The sequence below is a fragment of the Vigna unguiculata genome, chromosome 4, assembly GCF_037176805.1.
Source record: "Vigna unguiculata cultivar grain cowpea cultivar isolate G323 ecotype 2 chromosome 4, ASM3717680v1, whole genome shotgun sequence".
Taxonomy (NCBI): Eukaryota; Viridiplantae; Streptophyta; class Magnoliopsida; order Fabales; family Fabaceae; genus Vigna; species Vigna unguiculata.
Window position 1 is genome coordinate 15,277,868 of NC_140795.1, and position 13,603 is coordinate 15,291,470.

At 35.2% G+C, this 13,603-nt stretch overlaps 1 pseudogene; it reads left to right on the top strand.

Annotated features, from left to right (window-relative positions):
- The first annotated feature begins 430 nt into the window (after positions 1-430).
- LOC146886847 (uncharacterized) lies at positions 431-12,985 on the top strand (annotated as a pseudogene).
- The last annotated feature ends 618 nt before the right edge of the window (positions 12,986-13,603 follow it).

A 13,603-nucleotide genomic window follows, 5' to 3' on the forward strand; every position in this document is an offset into this window, starting at 1 on the left:
ACTCACACTTCCTTTCATTCTCTATTGTTTCTCACTCTTACCCATCTTATACTTCTATTATAATATCATGGGTTATTTATTTACTCTTTTTTAATAGATAGTCTTGCTAGATTCTGAGATCCTCAAAAATTTCGAGAAGTTCCTATTGGATCATGGGGGCTTGCGCAATACACCGTGGATAAGTCCTTAAGGGCAATGAATCTACACGCCTTAAAAAGTCTTTTGTTCATGATTTTGTTAGCTACTACAATAATCTTAAGGACTTATGACTGACAACAACAACAAGAACACATCCTCTATGGAGAATCCAAATACTATTTTTGGAGGTCAGACAGTTTTTTCGAAACCTTTTCCGTATGTGTCAAAAATTGAGGTATTCTGTGGACGGAATTTCTGACGTTGGCAAGAACGTGTGTCCACCCTTTCAGACATGTATGGAGTTGTTACTGCTCTCACATCTTCAAAACCCAACTCCAATATCCCTTCAAAACAAGTTGAAGACAAGATTCATGCAAATAAGGTATGTCGACACACTTTACTTAGTGCATTATCTAATGACCTGTTCGAAGTGTATTGTTCATTTAGGAAGCAAAAGAAATTTGGGATTCTTTCATCCTCCAATATACTGCTGAAGATGTAGTTAGATAAAGATTTATCATAGGGAACCATTACCGCTGGGAGATGATTGAAGATAAGGACATTAAGATCCAAATAACGAATATCACAAGTTGCTAGAAGATATCAAAGTAGAGAACATAATCCTTCCTGGTGAGTTTGTTTCAAAACTCCTGATCGAGAAACTACTGTTAGTTTTGAAATGGTTTAAATGCCAAGAAGGGGGGTTGAAAGCTATCTTTGAAAGCTAAAAACCACCTTTAATTGAATCAATTAGATCACCAAGTTAGGATGAAAACGTTACTAGACTGTATACTTTCAATTGGTCAAAAATAGAGTTAATCGATTGATTTTACTAAAAAAAATTTGTTCAAGTATAATCAACCGATTGAAAAAGAAAAATAATCGACTAAAATACTGGAAAAAATGCAAAAATTCATATTCGAGTTTTAAAACAGGAACAATGCACAAAAATGATCAAGATAGGTTCTAAATAATTATACAAAAATGCTCAATGCTACAGATGTCATGAAAACATGCAAGAACACGAAAAAGATGATTGAAACACAAGTTCTTTAATCCTTAAATGATTATGCAAGACAGAAGGGTTAGAGAAATGATGAGATCACAAGATTTTTATATTAGTTCACTCAAACCTGAGCTACATCCAGTTTGTCAAGGCAACCTAAGCTTGACTTTGCATTATTTCAAAAGATTTACAAAGTATCCACCCTTACACTTTCAAAATATGAAAAAACCACACAAAAGACTCTTGAATCACACAAGAATCACACCAGCACAGTAAGAACCCTCTTGCAGACATGGAAAACCACCAAGCACACACACAAAGCTTGAGAATGATCAAACCTAGTGGTAGCACAACCCAGCTTACCACAAACCACTTTCTCCAAGCTTTAAACCAAGCCAAAATCTCTAAGAATTGATCCAATATCAATCTTCAATAGCTGCAGTCTGAATGATCACGAAGGAGAGAGTTTTCACAAGTTTCTAGAACAATTTTACGATAAAAATGATCAGAATCCCTCTCTTTCGAAAATCACAGCTCTTATAGTCAAATTGTTACGAAATTCAATAGTTTGATTTCTGAATCAATCAGTTGATTTCATTTGACTTAAGTGAAATCAGTCGATTAAAAAATAAATCAACTAATTGAATTAGTTGCAATTTAAGATTATTGCAGCTAACCTTTTAACCTGTTGAAAAATCATTCAACAAATTAAAAGAAACATTTTAACCTGTTGAAAAGTTATTCAATAGATTAAAAGACACACTAAAGACCAAATACATCAAATTAATGCTACAAGGTCTACAATATGAATTACAAACTTCAAATACACTTTCTTAATGATGTAACTATGTGGAGAGCACACGTTCCAGCCTTGATCAACATGAATACCATCAAATATCCTTATCTTCATCAATGTAGGCTTCATTCCAATGGTAAAGGCTTCAAGGTAGTTCAAAAGGGCTTCATCAAAACTTCATCAAATCTTTAAGAAGCATACCTTGGCTTCACATGTCAACATTCTCCCCTGATTTGATGAAGCCAACCTCTATCTTCTTTTAACTATCTTCTTTTATCTTATACCGCACATTGCTTCCATTGGTTGGATATCATTAAGTTGATGAAGTGACATCTAATCTTGAGGCTTGGGAACCTAAAAAATATTTACAGTAGCAATACACACAAGCTAGCAAGCATACAAATATGCACATGCTCCCCCTATCAATAATATGGGTTCAAGTTCGTATTTGATTATTGATTCTAATTTTATTAGTTCAATGTGATCAATTTTCCATTTTGTAACTTTTCTCCCCCTTTGGATTCATTAAACAAAACAAATGCATAAAGAGAACAAACATAGCATATCATTTCAATAATACTAGAACATACTACAACCAACAAAAACTGAAAACAGACAAAATAAGCATAAAGCTGATATAATCAGCTGATAGAAAATAAAAACAACCAACTAAAACTAACAGAACTAAAACTGAAAAATCACAAACATATGGATGCAGTGCATGATCCTAAAAGCCAACACACTTAGCCATCCTGAGGATCATTTTTGGTTTGGAATGAGGTTAGCAGGTAATGGATATCATGGATTTGGTCATCCAATGCATTGAATCTCTCATTGTAATAGTTGTGATGTGCATGTTGGGACACATTGAGCTCATGCAGTTGATTCAACACCATCCTCTCAAAATGTGAGTACACAAGGCCTCTATCCTCTATAGGGTTGTAGGGAATTAAGTCTATAGGTCCAACAGTGATGAAGGATTATCTTGTTCCTTTTTAAGATGATTGAATACGGTGTGAGTTGATTAAGAAAGCTAAGTGAAATCCCCACTGGACATTAAGATAGCAAGCTATCTAGATGTGAAGGTTCCTTTCACAAAGCTCAAGAGAAGAAGATGATGGATTGATTCAAAACAAAAAGGAAATGGAAAGCACATAAACCATAGAAAACCAAGAACAATTAAAGGAAGAAGAAAACATAAAATGGAAAGGAAAGAAATGGTAAAAATGTGAGAAGTAGGCCACTACAAGGCTAGGCTAGAAGCCATGGCAACCTTGAAGATGAGTGGATGTGTGCTGCCACTTGCTATGCAAGATAAGGCTTAAAAGTATTCACTCCCTAGAGAGGAAACTCTCACAAATGGTTAAGACACAAGAGTGTTTTTACTTCAAAATGTTCAACCCTTTTACATGTCTAGGAGCACCCCTTAGAGTTTAGGGGTCTCTAAGCAAATAAAAGATACCTAAGGATGTCTCTACAAAAACCTAACCCTAGCTTCTAGAAAATAGGTCAAATAAGGTTACAAAAAATGAGAGACAAAAGAGCTAACTATGGTGTGTGCAAGGCTAATTTCGTTCTAGCACAAAAGGAGACAAAGAATGTGTCTCATATGTCTCCAAAAAGTTGTCAAAGTGTGCTAAAAACAAAGGAGACCAAAGGTACATAGGTACACTTGCTTCATGCCTTTTACTTTATGCTTTATGCCTTTGCTTTACTCTCTCTTCCACATCATTTATGATCCCCAATCACCATGCGCCACCTAGCATTGTTTTCTTACTCCTAATTAACCTACAAAGCAAATAAGCATAGATTAGCATGTTGGCTTAATTCAAGTCAACTATAGTCAACAAGTCAAACATAGTCAAAGGTCATCAAGTCAACTAAAGTTGAATCAACTAAGTCAACTTTGGGAATTAAAAATAACAAACACAAATGAAAGGGATGAAGGATTAGTGAACTTCCTTTCTATACATGCTTAGTCTTCTTAAGCATGTGCCTCCATCCTTGGTTGGGGTCAATCCTTCATCAAATAGTTGGTTCTTCCTCTTGATTTGTACCACTTGGGCCAGCTTCATGGTCATGTGCACCACCAACTACAGCACCAACAATTGTCCATGCATTTCCCACCTTGAGAAAGCCCATTTTGTGCAGATTTTGGTTAGAGGTATGATTTAGCAGTCCTATTGACTCTTCCAGCTCATCTTCCACATCAATCCCAAAGTATTCTATGAATTTTGACACCAAAACAACATAAGGCAGTCTGAAATCCGTGAGGCTCTTGGCCTTGAGCATGTGATCACGAAACACATAGATCCAATCCACTTGAATGTTGTGTTGGATGGAGTACATGAGAATCAAATCTCCCTCATTCAATGTTGAATGGTTGCTACCACGTGGAACAAGAATTTTTGTGACAATCATACCAAGCAACCTTTGATCCACCTTGAGATCACCAACATGCAAGTGTTTGATCTCACCAGCTGGATTCCTCAAGCCTTGGCCATAGTATTGGACCTTGTTGAATTCTGGAACAGTCATAGTTTCACCTTTCCTTACTTGCATACCTCTTGATTTGAGTCCAGCCACATCTTTCCAAGCTTTCTTGTTGATCTCCATACAAATACACTTGATACTTGACAACATGTCATTTTTGAACTCCAAGTTGGTGAAAAACACCTTCACCAAGTCTGGATAGATTTTCCCTGAAAGTTCAAGGAATGACTTCAACCTTTGATGCTTGAGTTGTTGAAATGGGCTCTCAAAGCCTTCAGCCCTCAGGCAGGAGAATCTCAGCAGCTTAGGAATGGTGATTTGCTTCTTGTTCGTCTCAATGAGGACACTTGGATGTTGTCCTCATGATCTTCAAACCATGCTTCAATTCTCCCATGATATTCTTGATTTGGAGACCTTGGGGTAGGAGGAGTTGAGTGCTCATCATCAGATTGGGTAGCTCTTTGTTGACGACGAGGCATGATAAGTGTGGGTATGGCTGTTTCTAAGAGAAGTATGATGCAAATGCAACAATACAAGTGCAATATTTATAATTGAACAAGCTGATTTTTAGAAATAGTCGATCAAATGGTGCAAATTTTCCTAATTAATTTGTTTTAGGTTATCCAAACTAGATTAATGCAGTCCAAAATAGTAACTCCGCATTCATGGTGTTTCCAATGTGTTTTTATGAGTGAATCAATCAGTTGAGATCATGTGAGTTGCATGCACATTGGAATTGTACACTACACATGTTTTTTGGTCAAACAAATCAGTAGAAGCAACACATGGTTGATGAAATAACAGTTAAGAGCATATAGTACCTAACAAAAAGATATTTTCTTTGACTAGGTCAGTTTTGCAATTCAATTCGTTAGTAAATGCACCGTTTAAGTAAAATCAACATGTTGAAAAGTAGAATGAGACGATTAAAACAACATTAGAGCATCAGAGATTTAAACCATAATCTGGTTAAGTGAAATAGTTAACTAATTTTTAAAATCAATCGATTGAAAATCGTAAAATTGAACTTTATTTTTCAGATTCAGTTTTAATGAAATCAACATACTGAATTGTTAAAACAGCAGATTAAAAACCATAGCAGATCAAATTTTCATCATTCAGTGGTAGTTTAAGTTAAATAAACACGTTGAAAATTAGAATCAACAGGTTGACAGATCATGATTTTTGAAAACAGAGGCAGATTTAAATGAAATCAACACGTTGAAATTAAAAATCAACAGGTTAAATATGACAGTTTTCAATTTTTGCACAAAGCAGCTGATTTTTATGAAACTGATGCATGAATACATAAGATTAACATGCTAAAACCACATCAGACCACATTCTTCATGTATAATATGCCTAGTTCAGTTCTTAGCTTGTTAAACCTATCCCTAGCCAATGGTTTTGTAAACAAATCTGCCAATTGATTTTTAATTTTAACAAATTAAATTTCACAATCTCCATTTTGAACTTGATCACAAATGAAATGATGCCTAATCTCTATATGCTTGGTTTTAGAATGTTGTATGGATTCTAGGTTAAGTTGTTGGCACTAGTATTATCACAATACAAAGGTACCTTGCTTAGCTTTACACCATAGTCCAAAAGTTGATGCTTCAACCATATGATTTGTGCACAACCATGTCCAACAACAATATACTCAGCTTCAGTAGTGGGGAGTATCACACGTGCTTGCTTTTTGCTATTCCATGACATTAGACTTGAGCCAAGTAGATGGCAAGTGCCACTTGTGCTTTTCCTATCCAATTTGCACCCTGCATAGTTAGAATCTGAAAAGCTACTAAGAGTTATGTTAGAATCACATGGATACCATAAACCAACATTGTTTGTTCCTTTTAGATACTTCAGAATCCTTTTTGCAGCTTTAAAGTGTGATTCCTTTGGATTTGCTTGGAACCTAGCACATAAGCATACTCCAAACTGGATATTTGGCCTACTTGTTGTAAGATAGAGCAAAGAACCAATCAATCCTCTATATTTGGTTGAATCCACTAGTTGGCCAACCTCATCTGCATCCATAAGGCAATTTGTTGCAATTGGAGTGCTAGCTTCCTTGTAATCCTCCATTTTGAACTTTTTCAACATGTCAAAATAGTATTTTGAATGGTTTAAAAATGTTCCATGCTTGAGTTGCTTGACTTGCAGTCCTAAAAAGTAGGTAAGCTCATCCATCATGGACATCTCAAATTCTCCTTGCATAACTGCAACAAACTCCACACACAATGTGTTGTTATTTGAACCAAAGATGATATTATCAATATACACTTGAACAAGTATAACATCACTTTCATGTTTTCTAATGAAGAGTGTTTTATCCACTACATCTCTAGCATAACCTTTTGATAAGAGAAAATTGCTTAGGCTTTCATACCACTGTCGTGATGCTTGTTTCAAACCATATAAGGCCTTTTTCAATTTAAAAACATGGTTAGGATAGAGATGATCCTCAAATCCAGGAGGTTGTGATACATACACTTCTTCATTTAGGAAACCATTCAACAATGAACTTTTCATATCCATTTTATGCAGTTTAAAGTTACACAAGCAAGCATATGCTAAGAGTAATCTCACAGCTTCTAGCCTAGCTACAGGTGCATAAGTTTCATCAAAGTCAATGTCTTCTTCTTAATTATAACCTTTAGCAACTAGTCTAGCTTTGTTCCTTACAATATTACCATTTCCATCCATTTTGTTTCTAAAAACCCATTTAGTTCCAATTATATTCATATCATTAGCTTTAGGCACTAGAAACCAAACATGATTTCTTGTGAATTGATTGAGTTCATCTTGCATAACAACAATCCAATTACTATCATTCAAAGCATCATTCACATTTTTACGTTCAATTTGAGATACAAAAGCAACACGTTCACAAAAATACAATTCTACGTCTAGTAGATACTCCTTGTTTGATATCACCTATTATGTTGTCCTTTGATAAACCTCTAGGCTGAATCCAATCCTTAGGAAAGTTGTTGTTTACAGCTTTTTCAGTCGGCTATTTTTCATTTTCAGCCGATTGAATTCCTGCAGCAAAGAGCTTTTCTGTAGCAAACATTTGTTCTTGCAGTAGATCTTCTTCATCTGCATTCTTTAGCACTTGATCTTGCAACTTTGGATTAGTTTCATCAAATACAACATGCATGGACTCTTCAACAGTCATTAGTCTCTTGTTATATACACTATATATGCATGGCTTTGTATAACATAACCAAGAAAAAACATTTCTTTTGTAAGAAAGCAATGTATACTATATGATGCATGATGCAGATCAATCAAGTATATATTGTTGACTCTTTTTCCTATCAATACAATACTACCACATTCATCACAGATAAGGCAATGGTTTGGTTCAAACAAAACTTTAAAACCTTTATCACTAAGTTGGTCAAGGTACCACAAGTCTTTCTTTTCACTTTTGATAACCTGCAAAACAAATATACATTACATGGTACCCTTTGATAGGTTGCGTCCAACATGGTTAAGCCTTTCTTGATCCTTTTGGGATCCATTTCATAACCCTTTTAGGAACATCATATTTTCTTGCATGAAAGTTCTTAATAACATGACCTTTTTGCATACAGTGGTTGCAGGAAATGAATGGCATGTCATTTGGCTTACTTTTTGAAAAGAAACTAGAGAACTTCTTGATTTTATTTTGAAAAGAAGGATTGTAACCAAGTTCAGCTTTGCCAAATACACAATTTTGAGAACCAATAACAACCTCTAAGTTTGCTTCCCCTCTTGTGAACCTTGCACAGGTCTTTATAAGGTATTTCACTTGATTTTTCAAAACTGTACAGTTTTCACATGGTTTTTCAGCCGGTTGATTTCTAAAACAATCGGTTGAATTACTATAAATCATTTACAAATGTTCAAAATCTATATTTAAATTAGCTATTTCTTTTTCTAGTTGACTAACTCTGTTTTCCAGCCAGTTGTTTAAGCCTTTCAATCGATTGTTTAATGCAGAAATCTTGTTTGCTTCATTAACTTTCTGACTTTCCTTGCTTCTTTTCAGCTTTCCCTGTGTAAACCACTGTTTAAAGTAAAGAAAGGGGTACCACTTTCATAAGCCACTGTCAACCACTGTAATAATGCAACTCTTCAAAATCATGCAACAATTGATTGTAGTCATTCTTGTCTAGAGAACTTACTTGACTTGAGGAGTATGACTCATAACTAGCCATGAGGCACAAATTAGCTTCTTCACTCTCATCTTATGAAGAGTTATTTGTTGTTGAATTATCATTGCTTCTCCTTTGGCTTCTTCTCCTTTTTCCTATCAACACTCTTGGATCAAGGTATGCTTCCTTGCTCTCTTAACATCATTGGTTCGTTCATGAGTCACTTCAAGAACCTCTCACATTTCCTTGGCACTCTTGCATTGTGAAACACGAAAAAACTCATCCATATTGAGAGATGAAGTGAGGATATTCTTAGCATTGCAATCATATTGAGCTTTCCTCCTTTCTTCCTCAGTCCATTTAGCCCATGGCTTATCAGCATGCACTTTTTAAACAGTATGCTTAGGAGTATAGGGTCCACTTATGATTGCATCCCATATCCCTTGATCTATTGATTCAATAAAGATTTTCATCCTAATTTTCCAAAATTGGTAATTAATGCCACTAAACATAGGGGGTCTATAAATTGAGGCACCTTCAGCAAAGGGTAACTTGTTTTTAGCCATTTCAAGTAATTCAAAAACAGATTTAGGACCTTACTTGAGCAAATTTCAAGTACCTAGCTCTAAATACCAATTGTTAGTTTTGAAATGGTTGAAATGCCATGAAGGGGGAGTTGAATTAGCTAGTTAAAAATTTAGGCTATCTTTGAAAGCTAAAAACCACTTTTAATTGAATCAATTAGATCACCAAGTTAGGATACAAAAGTTATTGGACTGTATACTTTCAATCGGTCAAAAACAGGGTTAATCGATCGAAACACAAGTTCTTTAATCTTTAAATGATTATGCAAGAGACAAGGGTTAGAGAAACGATGAGATCACAAGATTTGTATACTGGTTCACTCAAACCTAAGCTACATCCAGTTTGTCAAGGCAACCTGAGCTTGACTTTGCACTATTTCAAAAGATTTAAAAAGTATCCACCCTTACACTTTCAAAATATGCAAAAAGCACACAAAAGACTCTTGAATCACACCAGCACAGCAAGAACCCTCTTGCAGACCTGAAAAACCACCAGGCACACACATAAAGCTTAAGAAAGATCAAACCTGAGTGGTAGCACAACCCAGCCTACCACAAACCACTTTTTCCAAGCTTCAAACCAAGCCAAAAGCTCCAAGAATTGATCCAAGATCAATCTTCAATAGCTACAGTCTGAATGATCACGAAGGAGAGAGTTTCCACAAGTTTCTAGAACAATTTTGCGCTAAAAAATGATCAGAATCCCTCTCTTTCGAAAATCACAATTCTTATAGTCAAACTGTTACGAAATTCAATAGGTTGATTTCCAAATCAATTGGTTGCTTTCACTTGACTTAAGTGAAATCAACCAATTAAAAAATAAATCAACTAATTGAATTAGTTGCAGTTTAAGACTATTGCAGCCAACCTTTTAACCTGTTGAAAAATCATTCAATAGATTAAAAGAGACATTTTAACCTATTAAAAAACCATTCAACAGACTAAAAGACACACCAAAGACCAAATACATCAAATTAATGCTACAAGTTCTACAATATGAATTACAAACTTCAAATACACTTTCTTAATTATGTAACTATGTGGAGAGCACACGTTCTAGTCTTGATCAACATGAATACCATCAAATCTCCTTCTCTTCGTCAATGTAGGCTTCATTCCAATGGTAAAGGCTTCAAGGTAGTTCAAGAGGGCTTCATCAAAACTTCATCGAAACTTTAAGAAGCATACCAGCTTGGCTTCACATGTCAACAACTACCGACATCCTGGACTGACTATAAACAATAGCTGAAACACATGCACAAGAAGATGTCGCTTCAAGAGCTTATTACACACATCATTGTTGAAGATACCAATAGGCAGGAATGTGCTACTGCAAGGGCCAAGGCATTATCTGCAAAAGCTAACATTGTAGAAGAAAAACCTGCTCCAAAAAGGTATGAGAATAAACCTAATCACAATTAGAAAAGATATTTCCAAAATTCCCGTCCCAAAGGATCTAACCCCACCTTTATGAAAAAGGGAAATTGCTTCGTATGTGGGAAGCTTGGCCATCATGCACCTTAGTGTAGGCGTAGAGCAAGAAACGACAATCCTCATAGGGCAAATATAGCCCAAGGGAAAGATACTATAGTTGCGGTCATTTCACAAGTAAATTTGATTACTAGTGTGAGTAAATTTGATTACCAGTGTGAGTAAATTTGATTACCAGGACATCTGTGCAAACAGAAGTGTTTTTACCTCCTATACCAGTGTAGGGGATGGAGAAGAAGACGTCTATCTTGGTGACTCTAGGACAACTTCTGTCCTTGGAAAAGGAAAGGTTCTTCTGAAACTCACATCGGGGAAGACTCTATCCTTGAGTGATGTGTTGCATGTGCCCTCTGTTAGAGTTAATCTAATATCTATAACACTATTGGGAAAAGTTGGGGTTAAAGTGTGATTTGAATCAGACAAGATTGTAATGACAAAAAATAATGTTTTCGTGGGGAAGGGATATTGTGATCAAGGTCTCTTTGTACTCAATATTTCAAAAATTATTAATGAATATTCTTTTGCTTATATCGTTGATCGTATGGTATGTGGCATGCTAGATTAGGACATGTGAATTCTTCGTATGTTATGAAATTGCAACGACTAAGATTAATTAATATACATGATAAACAAAGTGGTAAATGTTATATATGTGTAGAATCTAAAATAATAAAGAAAACTTGTTATCATGTAGAACGTCAATCTAAATTGTTAGGGCTGATTCATTTTGATCTAGCTGACTTAAAACAGACCGTGCTTATTAGTTCTAATGCACCTCATAACCTTTGGGGAGAAGCCCTTCTTACTGCATGTTTTTTACAAAATAGGATACCTCATAAGAAAACCGGTAAAACACCTTATGAGTTGTGGACAGGTTATCAACCTAATCTTAAATATCTAAGAGTGTGGGGGTGCCTAGCTAAGGTAATGTTACCTGATCCTCAGAAAAGGAAAATAGGCTCTAAAACCTCTGATTGTATGTTTTTAGGCTATGTTGAACATAGTGCTGCCTATAGGTTTTTTGTCCTTAAAAGTGATGTAATTGAACATAACTATTGTGGAGACAAAAAATGTTGAGTTCTTTGAACATATATTTCCTTTAAAGGTTAGTGAGACACTTGAACAGGCTATAGATAATCATAGTGATGACATGTGTGAAGTTTTGAGAAGAAGTAAAAGACAGAGGAAGTAAACTTCTTTTGGAGATGACTTGTATACCTACCTACTTGAAAATGATCCAACAAGCTTTCTAGAGGCTACTAGAGTTCTTGATGCAAAATAGTGGGATAAGGCCATTAGGATTGAAATTGAATCAATTTAGAAAAATAATACTTGGACCTGAGTAAATTTGCCTAAAGGAGCAAAACCCATTGGTTGTAAGTGGATATTTAAGAAAAAGTATCACCCAAATAGATCTATAGATAAGTATAAAGCAAGGTTAGTAGCAAAAGGTTTTACTCAAAAACCTAACATAGATTACTTTGACACCTTTGCCCCTATGACTAGGATTTCCTCAATTCAAGTTTTGTTAGCCTTAGTAGCTACCCATAAGCTAGTGATACATCAAATGGATGTTAAGACTGCTTTTCTAAATGGTGATTTAGAGGAGGAAATCTATATGACTCAACCTGAGGGGTGTGTTGTCCCTGGTCAAGAAAATGAGGTATGCAAGCTTTTAAAATCTTAGTATGGGTTAAAACAAGCACCTAAATTGTGGCATGAAAAACTAGATAGTGTCTTACTATGTAATGGTTTCTTACCTAATGATGTTGATAAATGTGTGTATTCTAAATCTGAAAATAGTGAATGTGCCATTATATGTTTGTATGTGGAGGACATGTTAATATTTAGTACATGTATTGATATAGTTTCTAGAACTAAATTGTTTCTAGGATCTAATTTTGAAATGAAAGACATGGATGAAGCCAATGTTATTTTAGGTGTTAGAATCATAAGGAAGGGAGATCATATATTACTATCCCAAGAATAATACATTGAGAAAATTCTTAGGAAGTTTGAATATGATGATTTCAAACCAGTGAGTACCACTTTTGATGCTAACTCTAAATTAATGAAAAATATAAGAGAATATGTTTCTCAACCTTAGTATGCCTAGATAATTGGAAGCTTACTGCACTTAATGAGATTTTCAAGACCTGATATTACTTATGCAATAGGTAGACTGAGTAGGTACACTCAATGTCCTAATTAGGCATATTGGGATGCACTTGCAAGACTTATGAGATACTTGCGAGGTTTGATGGATTATGCCATTGAATATAGTGGATTTCCCACTGTATTAGAAGGGTACAATGATGCTAATTAGATCTTTGATTTAGAGGAGACAAAATCCACTACTGGTTATGTATTCACACTTAGGGGTGGTGCGATTACATGGACATCAGCCAGGAAAACAATTATTGCAAGATCAACAATGGAATCTGAGTTTGTTGCTCTCGAAATGGCAGGTAGTGAGGCTGAGTGGTTGAAAAACTACTTAGCAAACATTCCTCTAGGAATGAAACCAACCTCATTTGTGTTAATACATTGTGATTTCCAATCGGCAATAGCTATAGCTAAAAACAAGAACTACAATGGAAAGAACTACAATGGAAAGAACAAACATATATAATTGAGACATAATTTGGTTAAGCAGCTGCTAAAGAGTGGAATTATTTTTATTGATTATGTGAGGTCAAAACAAAATCTAGCAGATCCTCTAACTAAACCCTTGGGAAGAAACATGATATTAGAAACATCGAGGGGAATGGGTCTTAAGCCACTTGCAAACAAGCAAGTTATGGTAACCCAACCTTTGTGATTGGGGATCCCATGAATAAGGTTCATATGGGTAAAAACAAGTCACTTATTAGTTCTGATAGCACTAAATTGATTTTAAATCAATTACGTCCATTCTTATGGTGTGTGTGTGAATGTGCTAGAG